Source organism: Podarcis erhardii, assembly GCF_964252035.2.
Source record: "Podarcis erhardii genome assembly, chromosome: 11".
Lineage (NCBI taxonomy): Eukaryota > Metazoa > Chordata > Lepidosauria > Squamata > Lacertidae > Podarcis > Podarcis erhardii.
In genome coordinates, this window is record NC_138501.1 from 11,490,765 (window position 1) to 11,502,110 (window position 11,346).

General features: G+C 45.2%; 1 long non-coding RNA gene across 1 annotated transcript; it reads right to left on the reverse strand.

Annotated features, from left to right (window-relative positions):
* Positions 1 to 6,205: 6,205 nt before the first annotated feature.
* Positions 6,206 to 7,983, reverse strand: LOC309352405. The gene is made up of 2 exons (XR_014161303.1): positions 7,872 to 7,983; positions 6,206 to 6,473 (listed from the first exon to the last, which is right to left on the reverse strand). It is a non-coding gene; the product is annotated as an uncharacterized lncRNA (long non-coding RNA).
* Between the last annotated feature and the right edge of the window lie 3,363 nt (positions 7,984 to 11,346).

Consider the following 11,346-nt stretch of genomic DNA (forward strand, 5'->3'; position numbering starts at 1 on the left):
CCAGAGGTACCATTGTAATACAAAGAGTTGGTCAGCTGCAAAGGGACAATTGAGAGTCTTCAATTGTTTCTTGGCAAGCTGGGCTTGCATTCAGCATCTTTTAAAATTGGTGCCAAGTACAAGCCCCGCCGGGATCTTACCCCAAAGCAGGGTTTGCCGTCAATTCTGATCAGCTGATTGGCACTGGCTGCAAACCCTGCTGGGATTGGCTCTGATTCCTGCTGCAAGTGGGGCTTGCAATCACCTCGGTGCAGATCAGTGCACTAGAATCAGCGACTCTCAGAAGTTCCCCATTGGGCACTCATGCTGACCATGGTGCTTTCAGAAGAGACCTGCCTTTATGGCCTGGCATGAGTTGAAGCTGGACTGCAAAGGGGAAACGTCTCTTTCAAGGGATGTTTGAAGCCATGCCTGCAAAAGAAGAAAGGGAAGAATTGGGTGTGCACTTAGAGTGCGCTCCCAGTTCTTTCCTTGAACTTGGGTCACCTGATGTCATGGCGACATCGGATAATTGGCAGGGGGGCAGCCACACCACCTGTCAAAGGGGCCCATGTGGGGTGGCAGAGGTCAGAATCCAGGCTGCCCACCTGTCAATCACCTGGGTTTGGGTTTTGTTTTTTGCCTGCACAGAGAGTCAGCTGATTTTTGGGGCTTGCAAAGCACTGCATATAGACCTATGCAAGCCCAGCGCTTTGTTTCCACTTGCAAAAACCTCTTCGCTCAGCTGTGTCTTTATAATGTCAGATGGAGGGCAAGTGGGTTTGGCTTTGGCTTTGGCAAAATCACCTTGTGGGTCAAATGGGGAAGCTGGTGGACTAATTAGGTCTGTGGCCCAAAGGTTGTCCACTTCTGGCATAAAGTAAAAAGAAAGCATGTTGCAGTCATTGTAGTGGTACCTCAGGTTACAGACGCTTCAGGTTACAGACTCTGCTAACCCAGAAATAGTACCTCGGGTTAAGAACTTTGCTTCAGGATGAGAACAGAAATCATGTGGTGGCGGCGTGGTGGCAGTGGAAGGCCCCATTAGTTAAAGTGGTGCTTCAGGTTAAGAACAGTTTCAGGTTAAGAACGGACCTCCAGAACGAATTAAGTTCTTAACCCGAGCTACCACTGTACTGCTGATATGACATGGACACTGGATGTGGAGGTCTTTCTTTGGGTTGCAAGATCCTGGATTTGTAACCCATAGTCCATTGATAGTGGAACCACTGGGCTAGCAAAATGAGCTTTGTTTTCATGAAGATGTTCTCATGGCAATTGTGAAAATTCACAGCTTCCTAGGGAAGAGAAAGACAGTGGTACCTCCCGTTATGAACTTAATCCGTTCTGGAGGTCTGTTCTTAACCTGAAACTGTTCTGAACCTGAGGTACCACTTTAGCTAATGGGGCCTCCTGCTGCCGCCATGCTGCCGCCATGAGATATCTGTTTTCATCCTGAGGTAAAGTTCTTACCCTGAGGTACTACTTCCAGGTTAGCGGAGTCTGTAACCTGAAGTGTTTGTAACCTGAGGTACCCCTGTATGACTTAATTAGTAAATGAACATAGTGATTAACTAAACATGATGTCTGGAAAATCTAGCATTATCATGCACCATGCACACAGGGTTTTCTTTCACAGTTGCGAACTTATATTTTCACCTGAAAAAGAAAACACCCCTGTAAAGACCAGTTTCCTATGTGTTGCAAAAGAGCTTGCTGTAATGTGCAGCCACATTACAGAACAAGAATGTAAAGTATTTTGCTTGCAAGATTGCCAGAGACAAGGGACACTGCAGAACTGTAGTGTCTGGTACATGGCGAGCGTTAGAATAGGAATGTTCTGAAATGAAAACACACCTATTACAACTTATAGATCTGCCAAGTGAGGGCTGTGCATTATGTTCTCTTGGCTTGCCAAGTTCAGGCCAACTTATTAAAATAATGACCTTTAAATTACCTGGTGACTGAACTGCTACAAAGCATAAGAACATTCAACAGGGAGAATATATTGTGTTAGGCCATGTATTAAAGATCACTGGACGTCTTAAAATCTAATGTCTTAAAGTTTAGGACAGCAGAGTGATTTTTAATATATCGGAATACATACGGGGCACAGCAAACATATGGCTTGGTGGACTTTGACACGGTTGATAATAAATCTCAAATGAAATTTCATCCATTTGAGCAATGAATAAAAACTGAAGCTCTGTAAATGTTGATGTTTGGGTTTTGGAACCATCAATCCAAAATTGAATCAGTTTTTGTGCCATGCACAATGCGGTTTGCACATTGCAATTTGATGCCTTCTAGCCATGTCATGAAAGGTTTGTCCTATAACCAAGGCTCGACATTTCCTCCTCAGTTTTTAAATGCCTGCCCAAATCCAGATCCTTGTATTTCAGAACTGAAGATCCAAGATGAGCCACCTAGAACTATCAACATTCCAGGTGAATGGTTCAATGTAATCATGAGTCACATTGGCCGTCAAGAGCACATGAGCAGGAAATATGACATAACCAGTATCCCACATTCTTGGACTTCACAATGTTCTCTCGTATGCAGGAACAGCCCAGAGCACTCTGATTTACTAAGGCATGGAACAAATTCTTCACTGAGTGGAGTCAGTGGAACAATCATGGGATAAATGAGGACATAATCTGGTTTTGCTTGTTCATATGGTTCTGTGAAAGAAAGTGCTTTGGAGCGTCATTTAGAGTGACAGCAAGGAGATGGATTTTCATGGGCTACTCCTCTTCTCCCTAAGGCAGCAGTTCTCAACCTGTGGGTCACCAGATGTTGTTGGACTACAACTCCCATCATCCCTGAGCTCTGGCCTTGCTAGCTAGGGGTGATGAGAGTTGTAGTTCAACAACATCTGGGGACCCACAGGTTGAGAAAGGCTGCTCTAAGGCATGCCAGGGAGTGTTCCTTGAACATTTACACATTGATCTCTGTTCATTGCAGAGTCTTGTCAAATCAAAAGACAGGAGCGAAAACATTTTGGCTACAGCCCCCCCAAAGCAGTTGATCTGCAAGTTAAGGTAACTGAAGGAAGCTTCCCCAACACTACCATATTCCACTGCTGAAGAGGCAAGCTGCAGGAGCTCCCACTCTGAAAAGGGCCTGCAGCTTGCCTCTTTAGCAGTAGAATACAGTGGTGCACACACAATGCTCTTATTCATGCAAAACATAATTGTTTCGGATATGGCCTTTAAAACATCCATCCTGGTTCAGCAAGGGCAATCTTCGGGCAGAAGGAGGCTTTGCATGGAATAGAGCTTTCATAAAATAAAGGGAATGATCTGAGTGGCATGTGCAGATCATCCATTCAGTGTGCGCATGTGATCAGATACTGGTTGTATGTTAGTGTCTAAACCAGGCATAGGCAAACTTGGCCCTCCAGATGTTTTGGGACTACAACTCCCATTATCCCTGACCATTGGTCCTGTTAGCTAGGGATGATGGGAGTTGTAGTCCCAAAACATATGGAGGGCTAAGTTTACCTATACCTGGTCTAAACAATGAATGAATGAATGAATGAATGAATGAATAAATAAATGCAAAGGGTTCACACATACACACAGCCTTACACACTAAAAGTATGTGTCATGGACTCACACTCTCTAGCCTTGTCCCGAAGATGATGCATGCACTGTGTCAGAATGCCGTCAGCAGCCCCTGGCTGGTTGCCCAGGAAAGTATAAAGACAAGGAAAAGTTTTTTACCGTCTTTTTTTATTTCAATATTTACAGAGAGAGGCTATAGAACCCAGCCTCTTGGACAATGGCCTTGTCCCGAGTGAATCTCCACCTCCTTCTTTCCCACTTCCTCATTCATCACTTTTACGGGTGCTGCTATGTGCCCTCTGTCTTTGAGCTCTTTGCTCTCCTACTTTCAAGGCTCGCCGGGTTCTGAGACATGGAGGGTCAGGGATGTTTTCTAAAGACACTGTGTCAGCCAGCTGCTGCTCTGGTTCTGCCGCCTCCTCTACCATTATTTCCCAACTTTTCTCCTCAGAGAAAAGTTTTCTTCTCAGAGCCAGTGTGGTGTAGTGGTTAAGAGCGGTAGACTCGTAATCTGCGGAACTGGGTTCGCGTCTTCACTCCTCCACATGCAGCTGCTGGGTGACCTTGGGCCAGTCACACTTCTTTGAAGTCTCTAAGCCCCACTCACCTCGCAGAGTGTTTGTTGTGGGGGAGGAAGGGAAAGGAGAATGTTAGCTGCTTTGAGACTCCTTCGGGTAGTGATAAAGTGGGATATCAAATCCAAACTCTTCTTCTTCTTCTTCTTCTTCATCTGCCTCTGAGCTGTGACCTCCGGCAAACCACTGTTGCAAATCTATACTGTCTTCCTCCTTCTCCTCCCTGGAGGGGTCAGGATGGGGAGACGGCCTCCACCACTCTTCCTCTGCCTAGTCCCTGACATAGTGGCTATACCTCACACCAGCCACATACTGACCTATGTATTTAGGACCAATCAAGATTCCCCTTTGCAATAGGGGAGTCCTGGTGTACATGTAAGGACCCTTCACCTGGGAGAAAAACATGTTACCTGGCAGATCTGGTGTGATTCTGCAACACCTGCTGCACATACTCTCAATGCATGAGGTGGGTCATGCTGCCCTCATGCCCTAAGACCCATGGGGGGGTCTTAGGTCTTATGGTATAAAGGCAAAAGAGCAGTTTGAGTGTAATAAAGGTATTCGGCCGAGTCGAATGTCATTGCTATGTGTGTTAATTAAGGTTTGATGCAGTACAAGATGTGCTGTATTTAACTGCCACTCAAGCAGATGCACCTTAACGATGTGACTAAACAGGAACAAAAGGATCGGCTAAGTCACAGCTATGACGTTAATTTGAGGTGATGATTATGACATCATATACCTAACAGTTCAGCTTGTAGAACATAGTAACAGCTAGGACATTCATCTTAAGCATGCAATGAGGGAAATTCCGGCTGAATATGTCTGTCTTTTGGGTCCCACACTCCAGAACACAGGAGCCGAAATGTGACATCTTGGATTGGGATCAGAAGCTGGGATGGCTTGTGGAAATCTGGGGTGTTCAGTTTTTTAGTATGCAGGAACTGAGACAAGGGTCTCATTCCACCTTGTGACTAGGATGGGCCTTTGGTATCCATCGCAACTGCTCCTAAGTAATCACATCCATGGATCTACAGTGGTACCTCGGGTTACATACGCTTCAGGTTACAGACTCCGCTAACCCAGAAATAGTGCTTCAGGTTAGGAACTTTTCTTCAGGGTGAGAACAGAAATCGTGCTCCAGCGGTGTGGCGTGGCAGCAGCAGGAGGCCCCATTAGCTAAAGTGGTGCTTCAAGTTAAGAACAGTTTCAGGTTAAGAACGGACCTCCAGAACAAATTAAGTACTTAACCCGAGGTACCACTGTATTATTATTATTATTATTATTATTATTATTATTATTATTATTATACCGCCCTGCACTGGGGCTGGTGGTCTTGGAGTGGTGGTCTCAGGGTGGTTCACAGAATAAAATCAAGATATAAAACCACAAAATACATAATAAAAATAAAAACAACAATCCAATAGCCTCCACAAACACATATTAAAAGGGCACAGGATGTCAATCCCATCAACCAAAAGCCTGGTTAAAAAGGAAAGTTTTTGCCTAGTTCCTAAAGGTGTATAATGAAGGCCCCAAGCGGACTTCCCTGGGGACAGCATTCCACAGATGGGCAGCTACTGCAGAGAAGGCCTCTTCTCATGTTGCCACCCTTTTGAGGAGGAGGTACACGAAGAAGGGTCTCAGAAGATGATCTAAGGGTCCAGGTAGGTTCATATGGAAAGAGGCGGTCCTTGAGGTATTGTGAGTGCCATGGCCCAAGGAAGTCCCATTGCCCACTGCCTTCCATTTCTCACCTGATGCATCGGCAGCCACAAGGCATCCTAGAAAGCTTCTCCTGTCTTGCCTGAGGGATGTGCATATCCTCAGCTGCCCTTGTTAGAGCATCAGTTTTAGATTTTGTTGATATGCACTTACTGCAGAATTTTGGCCAAGGTTCTGGCTTCACAATTTGCTAATTGCAGCACCTTCCTTGCAGCATCCAGCAGAACCAATTTGCTTCTGCTGATGGTTACCTAGGGTTACCTTGTTTTATACACCCTGCTTTATGTATATGTTAGATAAAGTGATTAGATAACCCACTGGCACATTATAGCTAACTCATGTGATTTGTACATAGTCCAAAATAAATGCTACATTTTTCAATGGGTGCAAGTTGCAAAATACCCAATATACAGTTTTCAACAAGTTTGGATACGTAGGACCAGGTCTGAATATCTCTGAAGGCACAAACTCAGCTCTGTGCTCGATCTCACTTTGTGTGTTGAAGGTCTCAGGACCAACACCTATCCTCTGCTTGCTTGCTTGTTTTGAAAAGGATCAGGTGTCCAGTGATTAAAAAAAAATATTCTGCTGGAAATCCAGGAGAGCCTCTGCCAGCAGAATAAGCAATCTAGGGCCAAACAGACAAATAGCAGATGAGGCAACTTTCTAAATTCCTCCATATCCACCCACGATACTCACTGGATGTCCTTAGGCAAGCCTTACCTGTCAGTCGCAGCAGGGTTGTTACAAGGATAAAATGTGAAATATGTGACAACTGAGACTCTGAAGCCGTGGGATAAAGCAGGGAAGAAATCTAAATGCATAATAATAAATAACTGGGAAAACGTTCTGTACAGATTCTGAGGGCACCTTGGCTGTACCTGTTAATTCATTGTTCTGAGGATTTAAAGCAATTTCTCACTGCAATGTTCCACGCTGGTTTCCAAAATGTGGGCTTCGTGTTTGCCACGACCCTCTGACCATGACTTGGGTGTGAGAGGGAAATTCTTCTGAATCACAACAAAGTCTCCCAGTGTTCTGACCTTCTATGACAGAGATGGGGAAGCTGATGTTGTTGGACACACTATGGAAGCTCTCCAGATGTTGGACTCACCATGTGTGGTCACTCACTGACCACAGGCTGTTCTGGCAGGAGATGATGGGAACTGGAGTCCAACAACACATGGAGGGACACAAGTTCTCCACCTCTGTTCAGCAGGAAGTGTTTCCTCAAGTGAACAGAATGTCTGGATGGACAAGTTCCCCTGACAGAACCTGGCAATAATTTAGCAGTTTTACATTTTAAATGGCCATAATGATACTGTAGATCATACCTGCCCAAAGCAAATGGAACAAGTTCACACACCACATTCCCGCCCCTCTCTGACGTTAATAAGATCTATACAAAATCACAACTATTGACGTAAAATTACCAGGCTTTTAAAATCTTGCTATAGCTAATTTGCCTATTTCACATGATTAAAGCACGGGCCTGAGCATACTGACTCAGAAGTAAGTCCCATTGAGTTCAACAGGACTTACTCCTGGGTAAATGTAAAGAGGATTACATAATTTGCATATAGCTGGTTATTGGGCAAAAAGATTGGAATCCTGTAACTATTTACATGCAAGTAGCATCCACTGAATTCAATGGAAATGCCTTCTGAGTAGATATATATGTGTGTATGTGTATCGTGAATCATATTTTTTAAATTGTACATTTCTAATTTTTACAAATTTTCAAAATCACCCCCCCCCCAATAAGCTTAACATAGCATACACATGGATAGTAACAGAAAGGAAATAAATTAACACAGAAAATCTGCAGATAGAAAAGCAAACCAGGGTCAAATATTCACTGAGTATGTCAGAGATCTTGACAGTACCACCCCAAAAATATAAAGCTAGTTGTACATCTTAAAGCCTTAAAGCCCTCTGATTTAGTAGTTATTTCCAGTGTCAAAAGAATTCACTAGGTAAGGTGGCAGGATGATGCTCCGGCACCTTTTATATTAAAGGTGCTTGCATTTTTAAGAGTGCAGGATCCTTTGGGCAGGAAGCAGCGGTGGTGGTGAAAAGGTCTAGGAGAGTAGACAGGACTTCCTAGACTGTCTGTGTCATCCTGGAAGAAGATGGGGAGACACCTTTGGACACCACCTTCTGTGGTGGGAATGGTGGTCTATGCATTGGCCCTATCAAGGGACCTGGGTAAAAGGTAAAGGTAAAGGACCCCTGGATGGTTAAGTCCAGTCAAGGTGACTCTGGGGTTGTGGTGCTCATCTTGCTTTCAGGCCGAGGGAGCCTGCGTTTGTCTGCAGACAGCTTTCCGGGTCATGTGGCCAGCAGGACTAAACCGCTTCTGGCACAACGGGACACCGTGACGCGAACCAGAGTGCATGGAAACGCCATTTACCTTCCCGCCGGAGCGGTACCTATTTATCTACTTGCACTGGCATGCTTTCAAACCGCTAGGTTGGCAGGAGCTGGGACAGAGCAACAGGAGCTCATCCCATGATGGGGATTCAAACTGCCAATCTTCTGATTGGGAAGCCCAAGAAGCTCAGTGGTTTAGACCACAGCACCACCCGCATCCCAAATAAACAAGCACACAATCACTGATAGGTCCACCTGCCATTGTGAGGCTCAAAGCAATGAAGATGATGCCTCCCCAGCTGTTGCCATTGGCTGTGGATTTCTTGTGATGTCACAAAAACACTTAGCAACTGAGCAATGGATGTGACATTCAGCACTGCCCAGGTTTCTTTCACTTGGAGGAGGCAAACTGGTGAATGGAAGGAGGCAATCCTCTGACAGTGGGGTGCTAGGGAGTGATAATAAGGCAAGTTTGCCTGCTTGAAGGCTGCTGGTATTTGTGGCTGGAAGCTGGCTGATGTCTCATGATGGACCTGTGAGAAGCTGACAGATGTCAGTGAAAACATTGTCTGAAGAGCTCATCTCAGACTGCAGCAAGCAGATGAAGGGTAAAGGTAAAGGTGAAGGTGAAGGACCCATGAACGGTTAAGTCCAGTCAAAGGCGACTATGGGGTTGCTGTGCTCATCTCGCTTTCGGGCCGAGGGAGCTGGCGTTTATCCACAGACAGCTTTCCAGGTCATGTGGCCAGCAGGACTAGACCACTTCTGTTGCAATGGGACACCGTGATGGAAGCCAGAGCACACACAAACGCCGTTTACCTTCCTGCCACAGCAGTACCTATTTATCTACAGATGCTTCAGATTACAGACGCTTCAGGTTACAGACTCTGCTAACCCAAAAATAGTACCTTGGGTTAAGAACTTTGCTTCAGGATGAGAACAGAAATCGTGCCGTGGCAGCACAGCATCAGCAGCGGGAGGCCCCATTAGCTAAAGTGGTACCTCAGGTTAAGAACAGCTTCTGGTTAAGAACAGACCTCCAGAATGAATTAAGTTCTTAACCTGAGGTACCACTGTACTTGCACTGGTGTGCTTTCGAACTGCTAGGTTGGCAGGAGCTGGGACAGAGCAACAGGTGCTCACCCCGTCACGGGGATTCGAACCACTGACCTTCCAATTGGCAAGCCCAAGAGGCTCCATGGTTTAGACCACAGCTCAGGTCAGCAATAGAGGCTGCACACAGCCCTCATAGAATAACAATTGAAAATGATAGGAGCTTAGATTCCTGTGTGGGTTTTCAAAGGTTATTAGGAACCTCCACGGCAAATCCTTTTTCTGTATCTCACTCAGGGGGTTGTTAACTCTTCAAGGGACTCTGCAGCTGTGCTTTTAATGGTAGCTTGACATGCAGACGTCAGCAGGTGGCAATATTTATTTGAGAGGCAGTGTGGTGCAGTGGTTAGAGTGTCAGACTGGGATTTGGGAGACCTAGCGTCAAATCCCTACTTAGGCATGACACTCACTGGGTCCTCTTGGTCCAGAAAGTATCTCTTCAGAAGGATGTTGCGAGGGTAAAACTGGTGAAGAACCAGGTGACCACCTTGAGCTCTTTGGAGGAAAGTCAGGCTATACATTAAAAAATGTCTCCTGCTGGCAAAAGTTGCGTCAAATGATTTCTGCACCTTTAGCTGTTGTGCAAGGCACAACCTGCTCAGTTAGCTGCCTTGATCTCAGTTCACCCCGTTGTATAAAATTAGCTCCGACCCCGCTTGGGACAGCCTTTTCTAAACTGCGAGTTTCTTCCCTGAAAGGTGTGGCTGGTGAGAACTTTGGGCACCAAAATTTCCCACTCGCTGTGTCTCTAGGTGATGTGTCTTTTGTTCCAAACATACTGTCTGGAGTTGCTGCTTATAGCTTTGAAACTGCTTCAAAGGAGTACTTCACAGGAGAGAGAGAGAGAGAGAGAGAGAGAGAGAGAGAGAGAGAGAGAGAAGGGGTGTGTGTGTGTTACTTTTCAGCAAAGTTCGGGTGGGTGGAGTAGCCAAGACCCCACCTTAGTCTTGGCTTGCATCCACCCCAGTGTTTTTATTATGACACACTGTACGGGATTTGTTCGTTCCCCGGGGCACATGTTGTACATGTCGCAGGGCTGAAACTGAAAAATTAACTTTCTGTCTGCTCTTGAGTAATTGCACCTCCTTGGCTTCCACGCACTTTTTTCACCTGCAAGGTGTAATAAGAAACACTTTGAAGTCACTTCTGCATGCTTTTCTTTACCCTTTACCTGCCACTTAGATGCATGCTCACCATTCAGAAATTACCAGCACGTCGGTAATCTGCTTATTTCATCCCTGGCTGTGCGTGACTGATCTTTCCCGATCTGTACCTCTCAGAACAATGAAACCTTGCCTGAGGAATGTTCCTCAAACAAGTGTACATGTTGCGAACGTTCCACTGAAGCCACTTCAAATTGGGCCATCCTAGACACCTTTCTAGTCTCCTACCTGATCTGTCAGGTGACAAGGAAAACCTTCTCAAACACAATGAAGCTTCCTTCCACCCCCAAAAATGGGCACAGAAATACATACGTTGGGGAAAGTTTGCACATGTTAGTGTAAGTCACGGTCACAGGTGCATTATATGAAGGGAACATTGCCTGCAAAAATATGCACATTAGATAAAATTGCATACAAAAATGTGTTGAGCATCAGAAAAAAGGAGTAGTAAAATACTGACAAATTTTCATGAGGCCTTTTAAAAATATATATATATATGCAAACTTATGGGGAAATGTGGCAAACTGGACTTAAGCTGGGGAAAATGAGAAACTGAGAGAGACAGAACAGGCCAACTGGCCAGGCTCCAGCAGGAGAAACAATCAGAACAGGAGTAGGAACAATAAAAAACAGAACAAGCTACACACATCATCACAGGCCCATGCGTGTACCAAACAACTTAACAGGGTTTGGCTGCCTGCAAATTATCGGTAGCTATTTCAGAAGGGATAGTGGATACCTGAAAGCATTATTCACAAATGCCATCTTTTAAAAAGACAAGTGATGGGGGTGCTTAAGAGGAGAATTGGTCGGGCAGATGCGAGTAACAGAAATTTGCTATTTCTTACTAAG